This window comes from Bos indicus, chromosome 4, assembly GCF_029378745.1.
Source record: "Bos indicus isolate NIAB-ARS_2022 breed Sahiwal x Tharparkar chromosome 4, NIAB-ARS_B.indTharparkar_mat_pri_1.0, whole genome shotgun sequence".
Lineage (NCBI taxonomy): Eukaryota > Metazoa > Chordata > Mammalia > Artiodactyla > Bovidae > Bos > Bos indicus.
In genome coordinates, this window is record NC_091763.1 from 80625310 (window position 1) to 80652636 (window position 27327).

Below are 27327 nucleotides of genomic sequence, written 5' to 3' on the forward strand. Positions count from 1 at the left end.
CATGCATGATGTTTAACAATGTATCAGCCATCTCTTACGTATGCGCCCCTGATGTGTCTTTACCAACTCATATTTCCTAGTAATGTGTTTCTAAACCTACCGATTTGTTTATTTATATCCCATATCCTTCTAGGATGTTCAAACCCTTAAGAGCACAACTTGTAAAAGATAATATTTGGCTATCCCCCCTTCAAAATCTACCCTTGGACAAGATTTACATTATAAGGTAATTTAGTGGTACTTCTTCTCTTATTGTCTATAACCTCTCTAACGTCAGGCTATACTCAAATACCAGGAACTCAGCAGACTTCAATTTTGGTAAAAATCAAAATTATCTTCCATAAAAAGAAAATCAGTTACTATATTATTGGTCCAAAGGAACACAATCAAACAAATATAGACTTTCACATGTGAGCTTTTAGGCCAAGCATCTTTTAGAAACACCTACTTTTCTCTGTCTTCATTAGAATGGTAGATCAGAGGGCACCAGTTTTATAAAGTGTACAAAACTATTAAAATGCATATTCTTATGATTTTTGTAGTTTCTTTTCTGAGCCAAGAAATTTCAAAATGTTGACTTTCTAGGAAAGAGGATTAAATTATCTGTTTGGTCTGTTTGGACTGAGTTTCCCAAGTGATAGATGTAAAGTACCTTTCGGGGATTTGTGATTTGTTTTAGGTCGGCTTGAGGAGGGTTTTAAAATGCTAAGAGGATTTGAGGTTGTTTTGTTTTGCTTTGTATGTTGAGTGCCAACCTAATCACAGCTGGTTTAACAAGGCTAACCTAATCACCACTGGTTTAAGTAAAGTTAACAAAAGTCCCTCAGGAACAGACACTAGCTCTCTGTGTCTGCACTCATCTGCCATAAATCTTACACATTTGATTCCCACTTGTTCTCCGGTACCTTGTCCTCATGCCCAGCCCATGAATTCTAGTGGAACGAAAACCTCATGAAGGCTTGGATTCGATTTTTCCTTAACTTCCATTTGTCTCATTCATTGGATGAAGGAATCAATGGATAAATCATGAAGTCTCGCTCATCATTCATTGACTGTCAATTCAGGAAGAAGCAATTCTAGATGGTTAGATATTAAATGTGATATCGTGAGCCGAGGTATCTTTCCTCTAATGCCACTTGCTGAAATGAAGCCATCATCAGGGTTTATGTACAAAATAAAGGGTTAGGTCCATCTAAATGTAATTTACTTTCACCGTGTAGTTAATTCCTTATAAGTAGAAACTCTTGCCTTGGTAGGACACTTGCACATAGCCTGCATTCCAGACTCATCAGATAAAGAAGGGGTGAAAGCTGTGTGTACAGGGTTGTGGGGAACAGAAAACTCTCTGGTCCTTTGCCACCACTCCAGCCCAGGACCTCCTCAGCATCCATATTCCAACTGATCAGATTCAAGGGAGCACCCTCTCTGATCCTGCCTCCAGAAGGTCCTGTTTAGAGGACTAGAGGCATCGTAAGAAAATGCAGATTCATCAGGATCCTCAGGGCCACTATATCTGGAGTGGAGAAACATGTGGTTTTAGAATGATCAGTCCATCTTCTATCTCTGTCAATATGATTCCAAAACAACCAGTAGAGAAGTGAAAATTTTATTTTCATGCAACTGGTTTGACTGTTTGTTGGAATTGACTATATTTGGTCTAAAGCTGACTGCTTTCTCATTGAATGAGCCAAAATTCCCAAGGAGCATTTACATGAGCTGTGTCATCACAGCATGGGAATGGCTGAGCAATGCACCAAGGTCTGTTTTCACTTGATTATATGTGTATTTATTATACAAAAATAGAGCAAAAATATGATTCTGCCGAGACTCTCCTACATTATAGTATGAAAGTGAGCTAGAATTTCTTTAAGTTGAAAAGCTGCATTCTTGTTTTGTTTTCACAGCTCTCAGCCTTCTTTGTTTAATTTTTTCCTCCAATTGGTGTTATTCATCATGGTTAATATTTAGGAGAATTTACTGGTAGCAAAATGTGCTTGTTGGTAACCCAAAAAGAGGAAGTCCTCTACTCTGTCGATCTGTGATGGATGGAATCGTTCAGATAAAAACTGACTGGGAAAATGGCCCCAAACACAGGCCAGCTTTCTTCGTATTTAAATGGATGGTTTCTTGGTCATAGGCTTCTACAAGGCATGCTTTCATCCTGGAACAGAATTATATATACAGTCCTTCTCTCATGAAAGGGCAGTCTTGACATGCTTCCAACTCCAGAAGTCTCATTGGGAATCATATTTTCTACTTCAAGCTACACAAAGCAAAATTTTCCAAACCTTCCACCCCTTCACAGATTGTACATATATGCAGAAACAGTCATAGAAGAAACTTGATCCCCACTGTAGCAACTGAAAACCAGAAGACACTCCTCCAAGGCAAAGAATGTCCAGGTTATAGGAACGGAATGAAGCCGCTGAAGAAAATGGTCAATTATGGAATGTTCTGTGCGTAAGTATGTCCATTAATTAAGGAATGAACTGAAATTACTAATGGACTTCATAATGGCCACCAACCAGCTGCCAGTTGGCTGTAGCTTGGTGACAGATGGTAGTGACTGATCTGGACTAGATCTGACCTAGAGATAGTCTATCATTTATTAAATTGCAGTCCCAAATAAAATTCCCTGCATTGTAGCATTTCACCATTATGTCTCACAGTGAGATGCACTGATAGCATCCTTTATCTGCCATCCCTGGTGCAGACAGCAAACTATTCAAATGGCCTCCATGTAACACTCAGTAAAGAAAGTCCATAATACCTCTCAAGAGAGGGAAGGAAAAAATGCAGCTTGAATGAGTGCCACTTGAGTGAGGCATAGATTAAATGAAAGCACAGCTCTGTGCTAATCTGGTTTGTTAGCCCCAAACACTGAGATTTACTCCTCAATTTTCTTTTTTTTTTAAATCAAGAGGTTCTCATTTACACAGCAACTGACAGGTAGTGACTGCTTAGGTCCTGCTTTAACCCATCAACACATCCTTAGAGTGAAGAAAGCTGCTGCAGACTGGCTCCAGAACCTGTCTATTTAGGATTCTTGCAGGAACAGTCACTCAAGTGGGTACATCAAAAGCCCCAGTTACTGTCACCAGACTCATTGTTGGAGTATTTGGAAAAATGAACCTTATCTGTGCTTTTGGTAGCTTGAATTCATAAAGACTAGGGGAGGGGGATTCTACTGTTATAAATCCAGGTAGAACCTAAGAAGACATAAAGAAGATATGGGTCTGTTTTAAAATCTTTCATGTAACATGTCATTGAGCTTCTTTTGTGTTGTCAAACACTATGTATTTGTTCTATTTCAAAAGTGATAGGTAAAAGATGAGCTTTAATATAAGATATATGCAGTCAGCAAGCAAAAATGTAATATAGGTAAGTGTATTTGGTTACATTAAGGCTATGTTTTACTTGTTTCAAAGAAAGTAAACACTACTATTAACAAAGTTCATATTTAACCCATTACCCTAATTTTTATCTTAAAAAGAATCTTGTTTAGCTGGAAGGAGCCTGAGTAATAAATACTGTAGTCTCTGCTTTTCACACGTGTCCACTGAAAGGTCCCAAATACTAGACAGGAATAAACAGGGATCCCTCAAAGATTTGGACGAAAAGCCTACAGAGGCCTGACTGTGGATAAAATTTCTTTGTAGTCTCACACTGTACCCTAAAACTGTATTCAAGTTTTGCATCTGACTCTGCAGTATATCCATTTCTCTATGGATTAAAAAAATAATATTTAACATTACCCCAGTATATAAAATCAATACTTGGAGCAGTTGTGATATTTTTATCCTATATCTTTGTGAACCCCTGCCATATCCCCTTGACCCTCTGGATTTTTTTGTGCCAGACTCGGGCAATTACAATCCAATCCAAGTTGCTCAGTTAGGAGAGAATACACAGTCCCCAAGAATTTGTGACTTAACCAAATCATATGACCAAAACCACATGCAATTAAGTGACTTGCCTAAGGTCACATACAGTAGGAGAGAGACTGGAATCTGGATTCATGACCAGCACACCAGCACTGCATGTGCCTTGCATGGTAACTGAAGGCTGCCTCAGACGTTTCACCTGAGCTTGCATGTCCTTGCACTAAAACTCCCTGCCTCCCTATTTCAGCAGTTGACTATCTCTTGCCTTATCCTGCTCATCAGGTTTTCTTATTCATCCCAGTCCTTCTTCTGTGTTCACCCAATTTTCAACCTCATTCTGCTTTTGAGTTTTCTATTGTAGACTTTGGTAACTCTGCCTGACCTGGTTTTTCACTCTGCTGTTCTCAAGTTAGTGGCTGGTAGAGGTCCCAAACATCTCAAGACCCCTTGATGTATGGCTCTCCAGGGCTGACTCCAGTTGGTATGTTACCAAAGGGTCCAAAGAGGGAAGAACAAGGGGAACCAAAATCTCCCAAGGGAGATTACAAATGCAGAAACTGACTGGATGTCAACACCAGACAGCTAGAGCGCAGGAGAGTTCATGATGACCATTGTGATGATCATCATCCCTGGTAGCTCAGTTGGTAAAGAATCTGTCTTCAATGCAGGAGGCCCCAGTTCAATTCCTGGGTAGGGAAGATCCACTGGAGAAGGGATAGCCTACATACTCTAGTATTCTTGGGTTTCTCTTATGGCTCAGCTGGTAAAGAATCCATCTGCAATGAGGGAGACCTGGGTTCGATCCCTGGGTTGGGAAGATCCCCTGCAGATGGGAGAGGCTACCCATTCTAATATTCTGGCCTAGAGAATTCCATGGACTGTTTAGTCCATGGGGTCACAAAGAGTCAGACAAGACTGAGCAACTTTCACAATCATGATCATGATGATGGGCAAACAGCATGGAATAGACTGGGATATAGACAACTGGAGAACAGAAAAGGGAAAGAATGACCAGACAACTTCAGGAAAAACAGCATGAGCAAAGGCCCACATGCCAGAGAGCAGAGTATAGCCAGTGCCCTGATGGAAACTCTGTGTGGTAGAAGGTAGAATGGGATGGGCTGGTGAGGGAAGGTGAGCTTAGAAGACTGGCAAGTGCCAGATCATGAATGGCTTTGTAAGTTGCGTTAGGGAAATTGGACTTTATCCTAAGGGTGATGAAAGATATTGAAAGTTTTAAATTAAACATGCAGTAGCATAATGAAATTTGCATTTTAGGAATGCTGCCTAGAAATTCTCCAAATCAACCTTAAAAGCTGAAGGAATCATATTCAATCACCTTTTCAAAGTGGTCTCTTTGAAATCTGTTTCTTAAATTTTTATATTATATAGTCTTTGAGAAGAAGGTTATAAATAAATATTTTTGTAGTCTCTAATATTATAAGAACTTGTTCCCAGAGTTTGTGGCAATAGTGTGGACACTGGCTCAAATACAAGTATGTGGAATCCATTTCAATAAGTATTATTTAAAATATTCCAAATTCTTTCACACACAAAAAAAAAGCCACTGCAGAATCACTTTAAAATGTTTATGTATATACCTAAATCTCCAAATGGCTGATAGCAATTTTAAATGGAAGACCAAAAGCTATAATATTATTAACCAGCCAGAAAGCCTAGCAGTTCATTTATCAGAGAAAAAAAGTGTATAAATGCTTGACAGATGAAGGCTATAGCCATAATGTTATGACTTTATTTGAATTACATTATATAGACAAAAGCATGCCGACCCATCAGCCTCAAGTCACTGCTCTGTTACCTATGGTAACAGTCAGATATTTTCCTCATTACTTAATAATACCAGATCACAAATAAGTATCATAACATAAAAAACAGATGTTAAAACGTGACACTTGAGGTCAGGTTACACTGAATACTTGTTAATTTTTAAGTGCCTGGTTACTTCCCAAGAATTTTTGTTTTCTCAAATTTTTCACAAGATTTTGTTGGATTTGGTTGCAGAGGTTAGAGTCTTAAACATCCATAAGACAGAAATAGGAACTTGACTTGCTATTAATCAAAGTAGCAATAAAACAGGGAGAAACTAGTTTTTATGCTAGAATACTCACTACTTTGCACACAATACAATTTTATACAAATGACCACAGTCAAGGACATAGCTTATATTTTTATTTCGATAATTTTCATTTGTATTCTTCCCTAATATTTCAAATAATTTTTAAAATCTATTAAAGACATGACTCTCATTTGAAATACAGAATAATATTTTCATTATTGTACAGATTATATATTTTTTAATTAAAATATATAAATAAAAAAGAGAAAAATAGAGTTGTCATTATGGTACCAAACTCAGTAACCCCCTCAAATATCACTCTAGTTTTAGGTTTTTTCCTCTGTGTGTGTGTGTATATATATATATATATACATATATATATATATATATATATACACTTTTTTTCTTGGAGGAATGGAATCAAAAAGTTGAAGATCTTTCTATGCCGATTAATCTTCATCTTTAGCATCATTTCTAATGACTACAACAGTGCTCTGGTGTAGATACACTATAGTTTGTTTAACTAATCACTGATTTCTGAACACTTAAATCATTTCAAGGTTTTGGTTTTATAAATATTATGGCAATGAACAAATATGTAGCTTAATCTTTTACACATTCTTGATTATTTCCTCAGCATAAATTCCAAGAATTAAAATCTGTGGGTCAAAAGGATGCATGTTTTAAAATCTTTGGTACATAAGAACAATATTGCAGCCAGAAAGATTGTACTAAGTTATCTTCCCACTAGAGGTGAGTAGATGACATTTTTCTGTCATGTTGTTTTCATCTAGCTTTCTGTCATACTTGTTGATTCAAAGAAGTACATTTTTACATCCTTAAAAATAAGTCACTTTTTACAGCTGATTGCATACCACACTTGTTATTTTTGTTTTTAATTTTTCCTTTCTAGTGATACTTACAGTGTTGCATCATATTATCAATGTCTTAAGTGCCACAAAATTTAGTATTTGCCTTTATATGTGTGACTATGATTCCCTGGTGGCTCAGACAGTAAAGCATCTGCCTACAATACGGGAGACCTGGGTTCAATCCCTGGGTTGGGAAGATCCCCTGGAGAAGGAAATGGCAACCTACTCCAGTACTCTTGCCTGGAGAACCCCATGGATGGAAGAGCCTGATGGACTACAGTCCATGGGGTCGCAAAGAGTCGGACACGACTGAGCGACTTCACTTCACTTCATGATTAATAGATACACAGTTTTTATATAATCTAATAGTGTCTACTTTAGCTGCCATGCTCATGCTTTCTCCAATTTATGTAGCAGTCTCCTGTGTTTCCTCCTATTATTATATTTTGCATTTAAATCTTTAATAAACTTGCAAATTACTTTTTCAGAAATGAATTAGCCAATTTTGCTAGTATTTATTAACTAAATCATTTTTGCTCATATATCACTGAGCTTATTCTGACTGTTAATAATTCTATTATTTCAGTGTTTCAAACACAAGAACCACTTAATAGACTGTCATTGGTTGATTAATGAAATTTATAGAAATAATATGTAGAAGTTGCTCTAGGTTAAGGTTTTAAAGTCACACGTTAGGGCTTCTGGAGGGATTCTGGCTTGACTGGTGAAAAACCAATCTACCATCTTGCCTCCCTGATTTTCCACTGCTTCAGTCATTAATATTAGATCAGGAGGGGCGGCGGTGAGGAGATACTGCTCGTCCAAGGTAAGGAGCAGCGGCTGCGCTTTGCTGGAGCAGCCGTGAAGAGATACCCCAAGCCCAAGGTAAGAGAAACCCAAGTAAGACGGTAGGTGTTGCAAGAGGGCATCAGAGGGCAGGCACACTGAAACCATAATCACAGAAAACTAGTCAATCTCATCATACTAGGACCACAGCTTGTCTAACTTGATGAAACTAAGCCATGTCCTGTGAGGCCACCCAAGACGGGTGGGTCATGGTGGAGAAGTCTGACAGAATCTGGTCCACTGAAAGAGGAACTCCTCAGGTCAGTAGGTGCCCAATATGCTACTGGAGATCACTGGAGAAATAATTCCAGAAAGAATGAAGGGATGGAGCCAAAGCAAAAACAATACCCAGTTGTGGATGTGACTGGCGATAGAAGCAAGGTCCAATGCTGTAAAGAGCAATATTGCATGGGAATCTGGAATATTAGGTCCATGAATCAAGGCAAATTAGAAGTGGTCAAACAGGAGGTGGCAAGAGTGAACATCGACATTTTAGGAATCAACGACCTAAAATGGACTGGAATGGGTGAATTTAATTCAGATGACCATTATATCTACTACTGTGGGCAGGAACACCCTAGAAGAAATGGAGTAGACATCCTGGTCAACAAGAGTCTGAAATGCAGTACTTTTGATGCAATCTCAAAAACGACAGAATGATCTCTGTTCGTTTCCAAGGCAAACCATTCAACATCACAGTAATCCAAGTCCATGCCCCAACCAGTAACACTGAAGAAGCTGAAGTTGAACGGTTCTATGAAGACCTACAAGACCTTTTAGAACTAACACCCCAAAAAGATGTCCTTTTCATTATAGGGGACTGTAATGCAAAAGTAGGAAGTCAAGAAAAGCCTGGGGTAACAGGCAAATTTGACCTTGGAATACGGAATGAAGCAGGGCAAAGGCTAATAGAGTTTTGCCGGGAGAACGCACTGGTCATAGCAAACACCCTCTTCCAAAAAGAGAAGAGAAGACTCTACACATGGACATCACCAGATGGTCAACAACGAAATCAGGTTGATTATATTCTTTGCAGCCAAAAATGGAGATGCTCTATACAGTCAGCAAAAACAAGACTGGGAGCTGACTGTGGCTCAGATCATGAACTCCTTATTGCCAAATTCAGACTTAAATTGAAGATAGTAGGGAAAACCACTAGACTATTCAGGAATGACCTAAATCAAATCCCTTATGATTATACAGTGGAAGTGAGAAATAGATTTAAGGGACTAGATCTGATAGAGTGCCTGTTGAACTATGAATGGAGGTTTGTGACATTGTACAGGACACAGGGATTAAGACCATCCCCATGGAAAAGAAATGCAAAAAGACAAAATGGTTGTCTCAGGAGGCCTTACAAATAGCTGTGAAAAGAAGAGAAGTGAAAAGCAAAGGAGAAAAGGAAAGATATAAGCATCTGAATGCCGAGTCCCAAAGAACAGCAAGAAGAAATAAAGCCTTCCTCAGTGATCAATGCAAAGAAATAGAGGAAAACAACAGAATGAGAAAGACTAGAGATTTCTTCAAGAAAATTAGAGATGCCAAGGGAACATTTCATACAAAGACAGGCACAATAAAGGACAGAAATGGTATGGACCTAACAGAAGCAGAAGATATTAAGAAGAGATGGCAAGAATACACAGAAGAACTGTAAAAAAAAGATCTTCACGACCCAGATAATCACAATGGTGTAATCACTCACCTAGAGCCAGATATCCAGGAATGTGAAGTCAAGTAGGCCTTAGAAAGCATCACTATGAACAAAGCTAGTAGAGGTGATGGAATTCCAGTTGAGCTATTTCAAATCCTGAAAGATGGTGCTGTGAAAATGCCACACTCAATATGCCAGCAAATTTGGAAAACTCAGCAGTGGCCACAGGACTGGAAAAGGGCAGTTTTCATTCCAATCCCAAAGAAAGGCAATGCCAAAGAATGCTCAAACTACCACACAATTGTACTCATCTCACACGCTAGTAAAATAATGCTCAAAATTCTCCAAGCCAGGCTTCAGCAATACGTGAACCGTGAACTTCCAGATGTTCAAGCTGGTTTTAGAAAAGGCAGAGGAACCAGAGATCAAATTGCCAACATGTGCTGGATCATGGAAAAAGTTCCAGAAAAACATCTATTTCTACTTGATTGACTATGCCAAAGCCTTTGACTGTGTGGATCACAATAAACTGTGGAAAATTCTTCAAGAGATGGGAATACCAGACCACTTGACCTGCCTCTTGAGAAACCTATATGCAGGTCAGGAAGCAACAGTTAGAACAGGACATGGAACAACAGACTGCTTCCAAATAGGAAAAGGAGTATGTCAAGGCTGTATATTCTCACCCTGCTTATTTATTTAACTTCTATGCAGAGTACATCATGAGAAACGCTGGGCTGGAAGAAGCACAAGCTGGAATCAAGATTGCTGGGAGAAATATCAATAACCTCAGATATGCAGATGACACCACCCTTATGGCAGAAAGTGAAGAGGAACTAAAAAGCCTCTTGATGAAAGTGAAAGAGGAGAGTGAAAAAGTTGGTTTAAAGCTGAACATTCAGAAAACTAAGATCATGGCATCTGGTCCAATCACTTCATGACAACTAGATGGGGAAACAGTGGAAACAGTGTCAGACTTTATTTTTCTGGGCTCCAAAATCACTGCAGATGGTGACTGCAGCCATGAAATTAAAAGACGCTTACTCCTTGGGAGGAAAGTTATGACCAACCTAGATAGCATATTCAAAAGCAGAGACATTACTTTGCCAACAAAGGTCCAACTAGTCAAGACTATGGTTTTTCCTGTGGTCATGTATGGATGTGAGAGTTGGACTGTGAAGAAAGCTGAGCACCGAAGAATTGATGCTTTTGAACTGTGGTGTTGGAGAAGACTCTTGAGAGTCCCTTGGACTGCAAGGAGAACCAACCAGTCCATTCTAAAGGAGATAGGTCCTGGATGTTCTTTAGAAGGACTGATGCTAAAGCTGAAACTCCAATACTTTGGCCACCTCATGCAAAGAGTTGACTCATTGGAAAAGACTCTGATGCTGGGAGGGATTGCGGGTAGGAGGAGAAGGGGACGACAGAGGATGAGATGGCTGGATGGCATCACCGACTCGATGGACAAGAGTTTTAGTGAACTCCAGGTGTTGGTGATGGACAGGGAGGCCTGGCGTGCTACAAATCATGGGTTCGCAAAGAGTCGGACACGACTGAGAGACTGAACTGAACTGAACTGAATATTACATTACATAATATATAATAGGACCCAGAAAACTGAGAACTAGTGTTCCTCCTTGTTGGTGTCCATTCTTCTGGCCCATTGGAATCAGGGAGAGGGGCTTACTGTGCCAGGCTGGAAAGTCTCTAACTTTCAGTCCTCAACAAAAGTCCACATCAATGTATTGAGCACCCACCAGGGTGACATGCTGAAGTCAGAACACACCCCTCAGCCCACTCAGCAGGCACATTCACAAATTCATCTTTTATAATGCCTGTATCCAAGCAGGGCACTCAATGAGCAGTTGCCCTTGATAAGCAGCTCCAGAATGGAGGCAGGAGGGCATGAAGAAGTATCAGAAGATTCAGAGAAATCTGAAAATGTAGAGGTGGGGATATGAGAGCTGGGAATAGCTTGATATGTAGATATGTATCAACGGGCTGTTTCGTTGGGGGAACTGCAAGCAGACCTGTGGGCTTGGGCACTGAAATGACAGTGAGGGTTAGAGTTAGGGTTGTCTGGTGAAACTGAGAAAGAATCATAAAGAAGATACAGTGAAGAGGTAAAGTGAGGACTTGACAACTGATTGAATACCGAGAGGTAGGGACATGGAGAAGTCTGGGCAGATTATCCATTTAGTACCTTGTACGTTTGAGAACATGCTTGTACCTATCCACTGAGATAGAAAACACAGCAGGAGGAGCAAAGATAAACTTGGTTTTAGACATGTTGAGTTTAAGCTGCTGTAAGTGGATATATCCTAGTATCTATGTCCAGCTCACAGTTGGGTATCTAGAGCTCAGGACAGAGTCAATCACATTCAGCTGTAAATTACTTTATCTCACCTTCTTTCCTAGTGAGACCATCTTCAAGAAATGAGAATTGAACTTTCAAAACAAAAAATGACCTACTCTATAGGACTACCAAGCAGGAACCAGAGGTCACTCAGTTGTGTCCAACTCTTTGTGACCCCATGGACTGTAGCCTACCAGGTTCCTCCATCCATGAGATTTTCCAGGCAAGAATACTGGAGTGGGTCACCATTTCCTTCTCCAGAAGATCTTCCCAACCCAGGGATTGAACCCAGGTCTTCTGCATGGTAGGCAGACACTTTACCGTCTGAGCCACCAGGGAAGTCTTTATAGGACTACAGTGAGAGTTTATTTATTTATTTATTGCCACATCACGTGACATGTGGGATCTTAACTCCCCAACCAGGATTAGAACATCAACTCCCTACATTAAAAGCATAGAGTCTTCACCACTGGGCTGCCAAGGAAGTTGCATGAATTGAGCTTTTTTGTGTCTTTGTTTTGTGAGAAATAAGGAGAGTTCAAGGGTGGAGTTGACACTGGGTTCCCAAAAGGCAGGAGTGGGGAAGTCAGAAAATACGAGAAGGGGCTTTAAGAAGGCAGCAAAAGTCAGTCAAGTGTTCTTTGCAACTGTGCAAATTAGGTCATAGACGCAAAATTTCCCCGTCTCACCCCTCATATCATCACCTCTGTTGTGTTTGCTGCAGTGGCCATAAACTACTCATTCTCTGCTGTACAACTGAAATGAATAAATGCTCAAGAATGACCTATTTGTACTAGGTTAGTCTGTTTGAAAAACAAAAGAGAGCTTTTAAAAAAATACTGATTCAATAGTATTAAAAGTGTGACTTTCATAATCCAAGTCATATCCCTGCAATTCTTTTTTGAGACAAACTCAGCTCCTGACAGGTGGAAGGAGGAGCCATCTTCACAGCTCAGTAGGTGTAGAGACTTTGATTTGTGACCCGATTTCTGGAATATGATATAACTCCTCTGTGAATTTGATCTTTTCTCCCATTAAACCAGAGTCAGAAGTAACACTATCCAGGGTGGGAGTTTCGATTGATAAATTGCCTTCATGAAAGGAGGAAAGGATGGATGGGAGCTGTGCAAGTATTAAGTATTTCACATATATATTATTTTTATAGATTGTCCTGTGTAGTCTGACTTGTAAAAATTCAAAGAGTTCCTAGCTTCCTCCAGGGTGCAACCATCAGCTTTAAACAGGTCCAGACTTAAATTTGCTTCTGAGAACAAGTGTTGTGTTAATATCACTTAATTGATAACAGCCAATGTGAACCCTATTATTTACGACCTATGAATTATTAAATAGTTTCATTAAATAATGGAGAAGAACTTTAAAAAGAAAAACAAAAGAAAGCCACACAGGCACATGGTTTTCATTTGGGGAGTCAGGGCTGGAGAGAGGCTCAGCTCTGAGGTCGACTTCATGGCTTTGGGCAAAACTGGGAGATTAAACAGAAACTACAGCAGAACTATGGTGCTTGGTTTTTAGAGACACTTAACTCGCTCTATGACGAATCTCAGGAAATCATTTGACTCTTTGGAGTAGGAGGAGAGTGAGTAGTTGTATTTCTTTTTTGTTTTGTTTTCAATGTTAGCTAAATAGCATCACTATGGGAAGTGAAATAAAGTTTAAAATAGTTTTTAGTTTAATAACTTTGGCTAGTTTTCTACTGGCAAAAGGGAGGTAGATGCCAAATTACACCCCCTTATGTGGTCAAAATGCCTCCCTCCCAAAAAAGGAAAGAGACTATGAAGGAAAATACAAAACTTGACATGAGAGGGCTGAGAGAGCCAGGGGTTGGAGAAGGTGAGCCACTGGAATTTGAAAGAATAAGTGATTGAAAGGATAATTCAAATAGTTCTGTACTCAACTGATACTTCCCAAGAAAAGACTCAAACTGACCACCTCTGGATACCAAGCTCCAGAGCAGGAGTCACACGTGCTACAGGATATTAAAACAAAATGTCTTCCACCTCTGTCCTGGTTAGGCCAAACAAAGGTTAAACACAAAATAACAGGTTGCTGTGGTTCTAGACTACCTTTGCAGAACTTGCAGGGAGGTAGCAAAAACTGGCTTTGCAACTCTTAACTTAGTATCCACCTATGAAATGGCAAATGATCACATTTATTATAGTAACACTGTCTGATCATGTAAAAATCTTCCTTCACTCAAGCTTAATACAAGAAGCTTAAATAAGACAACTGAGAAAAGAGGAAAGGTTTATCATACCTCCTGGTTCAGAGGCTGGGACTAAGGAAATACTAACATTAGGCCAAGTGCAGGGGAGGCACTGTCTGAGCTGAGGGACCTGAGGTCTGATTTGCTGGGTGGGAGACACTCAGAGTAAATTCATAAAAGCACATCAGGAGAGGATAGCTTTGAGTATAATGGGTTAGAGTGGCTAGCACATGGGCTTTCCTGCCTCTTACTAGCTGTGTAATCAAGCCTTATAATATCCTCTCTTCTCATAGTGCTATTATGAGAGGTAAAGGAGATAATGTGTACACAGTGGCATTAAGCACATGGGAGATTTATTTTTTAAATAAATGAATGAAAAATTCATTATAAAAGAGTGTAGCTTTGAGCTGTCTCCAAGTCCAGAAGGTCTACACCAGATCACCCAACACCAGTCAAGTGAGGCTTTTTCTGTCCTACTCTCTCCTTGGGTTCTTGTCCTGGCAGGAATAAGGGTCAAGGCATAAAAGACAGGTGACAAATTGCAACTGAAGCCAGTCATGTACCCCTCTTCTGTCCTCCACTGCAGCAGACTTCTGGATTTTTTTTTCAATGTTTTTTTTTTTTTTTTGGCCACACAGAATGTGGGATCTTAGTTCCCCCACCACGGATCAAAACAGCATTCCCTAAATCCCTGCACTGGTAGTGTGGCATCCTCAGCTGGACCACCAGGGAAGTCCTACCAGCAGACTTCTGAATCCCAAGCCAGGGCTTGGGAAATATAGGAGCTATCATTTTAAAATAAGTTCAGAGATTTTATGATTCCACTGTAATTGACATAGAAATTACATTTTAGATGAATCTTGTGACTGAAAGTGATATGAGAGACTTTTGTTGTCATATCACTGGAAAAAGGTGATGGGATCTTCCCAAGATCCAATGGCAGGAAAACCCAAGGATTTAAAGAAAAAGATGTGATGTCTGCTCTTAAGTTTAACTCTAGGGAAATGTGAAGCCTGCAAATGCCAACCGCTCCACTGGGGATCTGCCTCCTCAGGTTGGACACTCCATCTTGTGAATGAGGCACATTTGGAGGGTGAATGTTGAAATTCTGATTCAGTAAAAGACATGACCAGCAGTGCTCAGGTTTCCAAATGATGGAGACACAGCTTGGTGAGGGGGTTGAATAGACAAAGAGGAATGGGCATGGAGATGTTCAATACAGACTTGCAAACTGGTGGCTCAATTATAAGATTTCACAACAAAAATCCTGATTTTGAGATTGTACTGTAAACGCACACAGCCTGAGTTTGAGTTACCCCTAGATGAGGAGGTTCACCCACCCACCCTTGTTCACCACAGAGGGCTCCAGTGTGAGCTTCCTCCACCCTTCCACCTTCCCTGACCAGTGGTCCCTGACTGGCCCTCCTCGGTGCTTGATACTGCTGTACTCTGAGTTAGAAGTGTCACCAAACTTGTTAAATGGTGATCCTAACTTGAGTGAACATCAACTAACCCATGCAACCACAAGCTACTTCTGAACTCCCTTTCACTAGCAGGAACTCATCTAAAACTTTGAGGGCTGCATTCTGCCCTCCAAATATAGAGAAGCTATAGGCAAAGCTTAAATTTATTTTAGGTGGCATCTTTGCCAATAAAGATTCTTAAGGGAAATGTTCTTAAATTAAGGTCTCAGGGGAAAAGAGAATCAAATGATGAAAAAACCTCTGATAAGGACGAGGGCTGAATTTTCCATAAATTGATGATGATTGTCTAGTTTCTCTACTCAAATAAAAGGATCTGGCTTTAGCATCTTTTTTCCCCCTGGACTAGGTCTAACTATGACTAGAAAGTTTTTGTTACCTCTTTGTCTTCAAGCATGATTTTAGAAATCTTTCCTAATCTCTCTCTCCATCTCTCTCTCCATGTCTCTGTCTCTTTCTCTCACACACACAGAGGCACATCCTTAAAACCATCCTTCTTATGGAGATCTATAGAAAGGAGGATGGAGGAGGAATGGGGTAGAAGGAAACCTCCAAAGATAAGGACTCTGGAATAAAACATTAAAGCCTTATCCCCTTCAGTGCCTCTTACTAATCTATTAATATAAAATAGAGTATGGGACTGTATCTTACTCTTTGTATAAACTGTGAAATGGATCACAAGTAATTTGTTCTTAAGATCTGTAGAAGAAAAATTTTCGAATAACTTATTTCTATGTAAATAAACAAAAGCAAATTTAAGATTATCTATGTAGCAACATATTTCCATTTGCCATTCTACCACACTTTGCCAAATGAGAAATAGGTGGCCCACCATACAGCTACCATTTAGAGAGTGTTTTATAACCCAGGCAACGTTGGGAGTTTTAGTCAGAAGCAAAACTTTTGAAGGCAGGAACAAATATCTAAAAATTCTTTTGTAAGTTTGCTGAACATGGTATAGTGTACGTATACCCCATACCCCTGGCCCCTTCTTCCAGAAAATTTCAGTAATGATCCTATGACTTCCAGTGCCTTTTGAAGTAAGATTTGTGTTCCTTTCATCTGTGATGATTTCAAGGAAATCTTCAATATGATACATTCTCAAAGCTGTTCCCTCATCCCTGACTCGTATCAGCAAAACCTGGGAACTTCTAAAAATAAAGCTTTGAGCCCCACCTCAGATCTGTAAGAAATTCTGGGAATGAAGTCCAGCAATATGTATGTTAAGTAGTCTTTCAAGTGATTTCGATGTATGCTGACATTGAAAACTACTACTGTAACCTATAGCACTTCGCCATTACGGAGGAACCATCTGTAGTAGAAGCTGTTGGTGTCCATTGAACAGAGCTGCTCGGCCAGCCAGTGCACCCATCCTTTGACTCCTTTCAGTAATAAAGCTGAGGGTTTACCCCCATACCTTTTCCAGGAACCTTTTAGTGATTGACAGAATGAGGAGAGATGGCTGGAAAACCATCCACCCCCCCAACCTCCACCCCACCCCATGTTGAGGTCAGCTCTGTTATATTTCATGAAACAACTCCCTGCTTTTTCTTCTTGTGTGGATATTGTGAAGATCCAGGAAGATTTACCAAGGCCAAGTCCTATTCTCTAAACCCACAATGTAAGGAATAATTTATTTCCATCTCATTTTATTCAAAGTATATAAATATTAGTAAGCAATTTCATGAAAAAAGACATTTGATATCATCTGTGCTAAAAATTCAAAATTTCTACTTCAGTTTTTGCTTCTAATAAAATCTACTCTTTGCTAAAATTCTGCTGTCAGTAAGTTTTTAAGGGCATGGAAAAAAGATTTCACTTACAATTTATAACCCAGCAAGTTTTAACATAGGAAGTCAATTCTTTCGAAAGGAACAAAAACCCACCAGAGCTTACTTAGAAACAATATTTAAGGCTTACATCCGTGGAGATTTCTAATACTTCTTTTCTAAGTGGAATTCAATTTTCCCATTTGTAAGTATCCTGGTGTTGGTGGTTGCAGAGTATGTGCCTGTGGTCAGGTGGTTTAGGGAAAATGAGAAGAATAAAGGCGCTGGTTTTAAAATTAAACCTGAATCTCTCACATGCCTTAAGGATCGTGTCCAAAAAGAAATTGCTTTCCTTGGGACCAAAGGTACTATCTCACCATTCAAATGCAAAGCACCAGAAGTTTATTTATACCTTCTCCATGATTTGTTTCCCAGATTTAGCTTTCTACAAGCACTTCCTTCAGGAAAACACACACTTTTCCTTTCTTGAAGCCCAATTTCCTGTAGGAGTGCCTCTTTAGGAAATGAACATCACAGCATCATTCCTGGATTTTATAGTCACAACTCAGAAGCAAAACACTCCTATGCACATAAACAAAACACCTCCCAAAACAAAACGAGGATGAAGCAGAGAAGAAAGGAAAGAAATTCTCTTCTTTTCCCAAATTGCCTCTCTTTTATTTTATTTTTTTTTAATAAAGAGGATCTATTGCAGTAGTTTCATAGCTCATGCTGGGGTTTCAGATCTTCATTTATTTTTTTCAACTGCAAGTCTTTTTTATTACAGCCACTTTTAAAAATTGGAGTATAATTGCTTTACAATACTGTGCTAGTTTCTGCTGTACAACAGTGTGAGTCAGCTACATGTATGCCTATATACGCTCCCTCTTGAGCCTCCCTCCCATGCCCACCCCCATTCCAGCCCTCTAGGTCATCACAGAGCACCCAACTGAGCTCCCTGTGCTATACAGCAGGTTCCCACTAGCTATCTAGTTTCCACATGGTATTGTGTAAATGTCAGTGCTGCTCTCTCAATTCAGCCCACCCTCCCCTTCCCTTGCTGTGTCTATATGCCCATTCTCTAGGTCTCTTTCTTTATTTCTGCCCTGGAAATAGGTTCACCTGTACCTTTTTTCTAGATTCTATATAATGTGTTAATATATGATACCTTTCTCTTTCTGACTTACTTCACTGTATACTAATCATTTAAGGCAGATTTTTTTCTTTAGTGTGAGACAGATTCATGTAATCTGAGTTAGTATTAGAGGTTTAAAGAAGCTCTGCTGCTGCTGCTGCTGCTGCTGCGTCGCTTCAGTCGTGTCCGACTCTGTGCGACCCCATAGACAGCAGCCCACCAGGCTCCCCCTTCCCTATAATTCTCCAGGCAAGAACACTGGAGTGGGTTGCCATTTCCTTCTCCAATGTGTGAAAGTGAAAATGAAAGTGAAGTCGCTCAGTCGTGTTCAACTCGTAGCGACCCCACAGACTGCAGCCTACCAGGCTCCTCTGTCCACGGGATTTTCTAGGCAAGAAGCTCTACTTGGGCAATTATAGTATACTTAGGGCTACTCCTGGGACAAATGCTGGTGTTTTCCAAGGTGAAGATGGACAATGAGGGTGAGTAGTTTTCTAGTTGCCAGAGTTGTGTGAAAACCCACAGTCTTTGTAAGGACTTCTTTAAGGAATAGGACTTCTCATCTGACCCAAGTGGGGCTGTAAACACAAAAGGGAGAAGAGGGGGCAGGAGGGTCACACAGCTTAGCTTTCTGAACACAAAGCTTTCATACAAAGCTATCTCGTATACCCTTGACAATATTGTGGTTTCCTCCAAATTAAGCTTATCAAGGTCCCAAGAGACAGCTGCCCACTGGAGGTAGGCAGCTTACAGCAAGGCTAATTTTTTCATAAGCCAGAGTAGTCTCTATTGCTTAGTCATGTCTGACTCTTTGTGACCCCATGGTCTGTAGACCACAAGGCTCCTCTGTCGATGGAATTTTCCAGGCAAGAATACTGCAGTGGGTTGCCTTTTTCTACTGCAGGGGATCTTCCTGACCCAGGGATGGAACCCATATCTCTTGCATCACCTTCTGCATTAGCAGGTGGATTCTTTACCACTGTGCCACCTGGAAAGCTGCTGAATGGATACTGCTACTCATAGAAGAAGCTACTGCCATGAGAACATCATCCAGGGAGGAAAGAACATGTTTCTGCTTTTAACTTCCATAGACTGAATGCTTGTGTTCTTCTAGATTCATATGTCAAAACCTAATTCCCAAGGGAATGGTATTTAAAGGTGGGGCCTTTGGAAGATGATTAGCTCATGAGGGCAGAGCCCTTAGGAATGGAATTAGTGCCCTTAAAAAAGAGGGCCTATAGAGTTCCCTCTCCCCTTTTGCTCTTTGAGGACATGGTGGAATCATGGTAATCTATGAACCAAGAAGTGGACCCTCACCACACACTGAATCTCTTGGTACCTTGATCTTGGACTTTCTAGCTTCCAGAACTATGAGAAAAAATTTCTGTTATTTATAAGATACCCAGTTCATATTTTTGTTACAACAGCCTAAATGAACTAAGACATTGATCATCAACTTCAAGCTCAAATCTTACAATGACCATATTTCCCTCAATTCTAGGACTCTATTATACTGACCTTTTAAGAAGGAATAGGAAACACCATCATGATTAAAGACAATACTGATACATATATAAATAAAAATATATGTCATAAATAAAGGAAATGTTATATTATTAGAAATGATAATGATCACAAAAACACTAGACTATGTTGAGGCCCTCCTAGGCTATATATTTAAAGGCAATGAAAGAACAAATAAACAAATAGGACTACATCAAACTAAAAAGCTTCTGCACGTAAAGGGAACCATCAACAAAATGAAAAGGCAATCTATACAATGGGAGAAAGTATTTGCAAATCGTGTATCTGATAAGAGGTTAACATCCAAAAGTATATAAAGAGCCCATACAACTCAATAGCAAAACAGAATTTAATTAAAAGATAAGCACAAGATCTGAATAGATAATTTTTCAAAGAAGACATACAGATGGCCAACAGGTACTTGAAAAGACACTCAACATCACTAGTCACCAGGGAAATGCAAATCAAAACCACAGTAAGATATCACTTCATACCTCTTAAAATAGCTATTATCAAAAAAGATAAGAAATAACGAGTGTTGGCAAGGATGTGTAGAAAAGGGAACCCTTGTACACTGTTGGTGAGAATGTAAATTGGTGCAGCCACTATGGAAAACAGTATGAAAGTTCCTTAAAATTTTAAAAATAGAACTACCATATGATCCAGCAATTTCATTTCTGGGCATTTATCCAAAGAAAATGAAAACTAACTTGAAAGGATATGTGCACCCCCAAGTTTGTTGTAGTATTATTTACAATAGCCAAGACATGGAAACAACTTAAGTGTCCATTGATGGATAAATGGATAAAGAAATTGTGGTATATATGTACAATGGAATACATGGAACACTGTGTTAATCACTCAGTTGTGTCTGACTGCTTGCAACCCGATGGACAGTAGCCTACCAGGCTCCTCTGTCCATGGAATTCTCCAGGCAAGAATACTGGAGTGGGTTGCCATTTCCTCCTCAAGGGAATCTTCCAGACCCAAGGATTGAACCTGGGTCTCCTGCATTGCAGTCAGATTCATTACCATCTGAGCCACTAGGGAAGCACCAATAGAATATTCAGTTCAGTTCAGTCGCTCAGTCGTGTCCGATTCTTTGCAACCCCATGAATTGCAGCACACCAGGCCTCCCTGTCCATCACCAACTCCCGGAGTTCACTCAAATTCACATCCATCGAGTTGGTGATGCCATCCAGCCATCTCATCCTCTGTCGTCCCCTTCTCCTCCTGCCCCCAATTCCTCCCAGCATCAGAGTCTTTTCCAATGAGTCAACTCTTTGCATGAGGTGGCCAAAGTATTGGAGTTTCAGCTCTAGCATCATTCCTTCCAAAGAACACCCAGGACCAATCTCCTTTAGAATGGACTGGTTGGATCGCCTTGCAATCCAAGGGACTCTCAAGAGTCTTCTCCAACACCACAGTTCAAAAGCATCAATTCTTCAGCGCTCAGCTTTCTTTACAGTCCAACTCTCACATCCATACATTACTACTGGGAAAACCATAGCCTTTACTAGATGGACCTTTGTTGGCAAAGTAATGTCTCTGCTTTTTAATATGCTGTCTAGGTTGGTCATAACTTTCCTTCCAAGGAGTAAGTGTCTTTTAATTTCATGGCTGCAATCATCATATGCAGTGATTTTGGAGCCCCCCAAAATAAAGTCTGACACTGTTTCCGCTGTTTCCCCGTCTATTTGCCATGAAGTGATGGGACCGGATGCCATGATCTTCGTTTTCTGAATGTTGAGCTTTAAGCCAACTTTTTCACTCTCCTCTTTCACCTTCATCAAGAGGCTCTTTAGTTTCCCTTCACTTTCTGCCATAGGGTGATGTCATCTGCATATCTGAGGTTATTGATATTTCTCCTGGAAATCTTGATTCCAGCTGGTGCTTCTTCTAGTCCAGCATTTCTCATGATGTACTCTGCATAGAAGTTAAATAAGCAGGGTGACAATGTACAGCCTTGACGTACTCCTTTTCCTATTTGGAACCAGTCTGTTGTTCCATATCCAGTTCTAACTGTCGCTTCCTGACCTGCATATAGGTTTCTCAAGAGGCAGGTCAGGCGGTCTGGTATTCCCATCTCTTGAAGAATTTTCCACAGTTTATTGTGATCCACATAGTCAAAGGCTTTGGCATAGTCAATAAAGCAGAAATAGATGTTTTTCTGGGACTGGAATATTATTTGGCTATAAAAAAGGAAATTCTGCTATTTGTGACAAAATGAGTGGACTTTGAGGATACTATGCTAAGTGTAAGAAGTCAGACAAGACAAATACCATAAGACCTCTCTTACGTGTGGAATCTTAAAAACCAAACAAAAACAAGCTCATAGGTACAGAGAACAGACTGGTGGTTGCTAGAGGTGGTGGTGGGCTGGGAAGAATGGCTAAAGGGAGTCGAAAGTTATAAAGTAAATAAATCATGGGGATGTAATATACAGCATGGTGACTATAGCTAACTGTACTGCGTATTTGGCAGTTTCTAAGAGAGTAAATCTGAAAAGCTTTCATCATAGTGAATGTTAGTCGCTCAGTCATGTCCAACTTTTTGCATTCCCATGGACTATAGCCTGTCAGGCTTCTCTGTCCATGGGATTCTCCAGGCAAGACTACTGGAATGGGTTGCCATTACCTTCTCGAGGGGATCTTCCTGACCCAGAGATTGAAACTGAGTCTTCAACATTGCAGGCAGATTCTTTAGCATCTGAGCCACCAGGGCAGATGTTAACAAGACTTACAATGGTGATCATCTCACAATATATACAATTATCAAATCATTGTGGTGTATACCTAAAACTAATACAATGTTTTATACCATTTGTATTCAATAAAAAAGAATAAAATTAATTACATGTAAATAAATAAAATATATTGCCTCAATTAATCTTATAAAAATTATAACCCTGAAGCAGAGACTATTTTTCTCATTTTACAGATGAGAAAGCTGAAGAAAAATTAAGGAAATTTTTAAAGTGATGAAACTTTGAGTTTTGTGACTCTTAACTCATGACCACTCCCTTCTGAGTTTCTGAGATGTGCTGCCCTGAAAAGGAGGTACTAGTAAGTGCAGCAGGTGGTCCGAGCCGTCCAGGCTGCTCCAAAGAGACTTACAAGTAAATTCAATGAAATAGAAGGCACTAATTTCACAACAGTACAGTTAGGTCGTCCAAGACCCTGAGGTAAGCTCTGTTATTTCTGATGGCATAAAAATCAAATCCCACTTCTGCCATGACCCAAATTTTAGAAGGTAAGGCAGTAAATTGGAAGAACAACTGCCCTAACCTCTGAAAGATCTGGCGTTTGTCATCGTGCATACTAGAATGTAAGGGTGAAATTTCTAATTAGTGTCAAATGATGATTTGGTTAAAATAAATCGTTCTGAGAAAATTAGAAATTAGAAAATAGATTCCCTACTTCTCAATAACACCAAAATACATTCCAGATGAAGCAAAACATTTTGAATAAAAATGAAAGCGTAAAAAGCTTTGTGATGATGGAATAGTTCTGTATCTTGATTGCAGAGATTGCTACATGAATGTACATATGTGATAAATGGCATCGAATTATGCACACACACTGTTCCACTTCCTGATTCTGATAGTGAGCTATAATTTTGTAAAATGTAACCATTAGGGGAAGCTAGATAAATGGTGAACAGGAGTGCTCTATACTATTTTTGAAACTTCCTGTGAAACTTTAATTATCTCAAAATAAAAATTAAAAGTAAACATAAAAGATATAGAATAAGGTAAACTTGAGTAGCTAAACTTCATGTGGGCAAGGATGAATTCATTTTGAATTCATAAATTTAACCATGTAAAAATTGGTAATTTCTGAATGTCCAAAAACTCAAACTTGAAAGGTAAATATTCAGATATTTTCTCCATAACTGACAAATGAGGGTTTAAAAGTATCAACTTAATATCAATTATACAGTGGCTAAAAGTGTGGGCTTTGGAGCCAGACTGCTTTGGTTAAAATCATTACTCTATCACTTGATAGCTGTGTGACTTCAGGAAAGTTACTTCCACTGAACTTTAACTTCACCATTTGTGAAATAGATATTATCCTACTGTTATCCTCCATGAGATGTTGCTGAGGGTTAAATGAATTAATACAATATAAAGTCCTCAGGATAGTATCTGGAACACAGTAACACATGAAGTACTAGCTGGTTTAGTTGTTGCTATAATGGTTACAATTCAAAACAAAAGAGAAAGAGAGAAAAAAAAAAGACAAATCCTTTTTTTAGATAAATCCTTTCAAGCTATTGCTAGTTAGGATCTGGCTGGGTAAACTCATTCTGAATAGGCCCGGAAGTATTGTCCTAATATAATGATATCTTCATGCTGAATCAGACCTGGACATTTATCATGAGAGCTTATGATCTGTTAAGTGACCTGTCCCCTTTGGTCGCCTGAGAGCTGGAACCTTTTTCACTTCAGTGTGTCTTCCTGCATGGTTATACATCCACTTCTCTTCCAGTGCTGTGCTTCTAGTCCACTGTAATTAAGTATCACAAGAGGATAATTGTAAGAGGCCCCTTGGATCAATAAGCAGTGTTATCAACTCCATATCCCCAAACATTACCTCTGTTAACCCTCACAGTGTCCCTGTCAATAGATACTGCTATCACCATTTAGAGAAAAGATGGTACTCAGAGAAGTCACTGACTTGCCCAAGATCACACAGCCAGCAAGTAGTAACACTTAATCTCAAAACCAGTTGTTCTTGGGAATTCCATGGTGGTCTGGTGGTTAGGATTCTGCACTTTAACTGCCAAGGGCCATGGTTCAATCCCTGGTGGGAGAACTAAGCCATGAAGCATGGCCAAAAACAAAACAAGCAAGCAAGCAAACAAACATAAACCAGTTCTTCTGCATCAAAAGCCTGAAAATGTCCAGAATTGGTGGAAAACCCTCTAGTCCACTTTGTAAACACTGTATCTAAACAAAGATGATTCATAAGGATCTACAGGGCCCACGCTTTTCTAGCATGGGCTTTTAGACAACCTGTTGACTTATGATAGGTTTTACTTTTTTCTTCTTGGTTCTTATCAGTGCTCCAGAAAGTAGTACATGCTATATAAGTCTTGCCTGGACAAGTCAGCTGCTCCTATACTTGGGTCACACTCTATGTGGGAACACATGTTGTTTTCTATGCTCTTAAAAAGGCATTGGCACCCCACTCCAGTACTCTCGCCTGGAAAATCCCATGGACGGAGGAGCCTGGTAGGCTGCAGTCCAGGGGGTCACGAAGAGTCAGACATGACTGAGAGACTTCACTTTCACTTTTCACTTTCATGATTGGAGAAGGAAATGGCAACCCACTCCAGTGTTCTTGCCTGGAGAATCCCAGGGATGGCAGAGCCTGGTGGGCTGCCATCTATGGGTCTCACAGAGTCGAACATGACTGAAGCGACTTAGCAGCAGCAGCAGCAAGATGTTTTAGAGTTCTGTCTCCCCAGATAGACTGGAGGTTCAGAGAATACAGGGACCAGGTGTTGACATTATCTGATACCCCCTCAAAACCATTAGTACCATCACCTATAACTTCAGATCATTGGCCCCCAAATCTGGTACAATGCTTGAAAAAGATGATCGATGTTTTTGTTTGAGAAGCTCTTGAATATATGAATGACCACCTGGGATTATGATTATACAAGTCTGAGTATCAGTTAGCCTGATACGAAGAAAGAGGAAGAGTATTTGCTTTATTGCCAGCTCTTGGAGTCAAGAACAAAAGTTTCATAAAATCACTCATTAGTGTGATCTTGAGCAAGTGGATAAACTTTACTGGCTCTCTTTTTCTATAACATAAAATGAATCTATCAATTTTTAGGAAATCTATAAAATGGTACTGCCATTCCTTCCAATCGCCAAAGAAATTTGAGTATCTGTAGAAAGGGAGAAGAGGGCTCAAAAAACACCTTCTGAGGGAATGCTATGGACCAATGGAGAACTTCACCTGTGCTGAGCTCTCCAGGGCAAAATTATTTGAAAAGCCATTTCAATTGGATCCAGGAAACAACCACCAATCGTAGAGAAGACAGGCCAACACAGGTATACATATACATATCCTGTCTCTTTCTCTCTCCTGCTCCCTCCTTCCCCCCCACCCCACCTACTCTTTCTCTCTCTCTCTCTCTCACACACACACATACACAGAGTATATATATTTCTCTTGTTATAAAACTTGAAGTGGATATCAGTTAGAGGCAGATATACTTTCTGCTCTACATTCTACCAGTAAACAAGCCTTTTCCAAATGTAAATTTCTAAGCCCAGGTGAAACAAAGCCAGCTATTTGAAAACCATCAGCTACTTCCTCCCTAGTTCTGAGGAGCTGGGGGGATGTGAGAGGTGGCCATCTACCAAATCAGCCATCTCTTACAGTAAACAAGGAATTGGTATGTCAACATGTCGGATTCAATGGACATAGTTTGAGCAAATCCTGGGAAATGATGAAGGACAGGGAAGCCTGGCGTGCTGCAGTCCATGGGGTTGCAAAGGGTCGGACTCAACTGAGCAACAACAGTGTGAACGATAAAGGCAGGATTGGCCCCAGACAGCTGGATGCATATGAAAGAAACGGTTTCAGCAAGCTCAGACACTTGCATCTTCCCATATAGAAGATTGCTAAATCTCTTCATGTGAAATAGATTTAGTTTTTTCTTAATTAACAATAATCTTTTAATATTCAGATTTCCTGCCCCTTGCTACAGACTTGTATATAGCCTGGTTCCTCCCCTACATTCTTTGAGTCAGCTCTCTCGGGGTCACCTGAGATACTGTCTCCCAGCTCGAGTCCTAACATTGCCACCGAATAAAACCTACTCTCAACTTGTAGATTGTGTATATTTTTTGTTGTTGTTGTTGACACTTGGTATTAAAATAGCGGGGACAGGAATGGTAGAATGGTTATGTGCACAGAACAGAACCAATCTTAGTCAAAATCTTCTTGCACAGCATGTGGGCTGATTTAAGAGTAGCATGGTTTTTGACTGTAAAAGGATTCCATGTTTGGCTCTGGTTTATAGGTGAGTGCTCCACAGGATGAGAAAGCAGCCCAGAAAAATGCACTTCAGGGATCTTTCATCCAGCTGGAAATCCCTCACTGGCACTCACAGGGTATTAATAAGAACACCTTACCCCACAGTTCTCTCAATCCTGAAAGCATGGAGCAGACTCAATTTGATAAATTACTATGAAACTGAAAGTAGCTTTACAGTAGGTTGACCCTTAAAGTAGAAGGTTAAAGTGAGGTGGACTCAGTGCCTTTAAAATACACATAAATCTACTGTACCAATACCACATGCTCCAGACAACACTGCTGCTCACACAGGGGAGGAAAAGGTAGATGAATGCCCAGCGACCAAGAAGCTGAGAAAAGGTAATTTGAGGCTCTTAGAGGTAATGAATAATGATTTCACTTGGTTTTCTTGACTTTGATGTTTTTACAGAAAATGTTGCAGGAAAATGTATTTTCCACTGGATTATTTTC

The 27327-nt window shown here is 39.9% G+C and overlaps 1 protein-coding gene and 1 non-coding gene across 7 annotated transcripts in view; both read right to left on the reverse strand.

The window, feature by feature from the left end:
- SUGCT (succinyl-CoA:glutarate-CoA transferase) overlaps positions 1-27327 on the reverse strand; it is an 861197-nt gene that overhangs the window by 237319 nt on the left and 596551 nt on the right. The gene's annotated exons all lie outside the window — the stretch shown is intronic.
- TRNAG-ACC (transfer RNA glycine (anticodon ACC)) lies at positions 11954-12025 on the reverse strand. Its single transcript has one exon. It is a non-coding gene; the product is annotated as a tRNA-Gly (tRNA).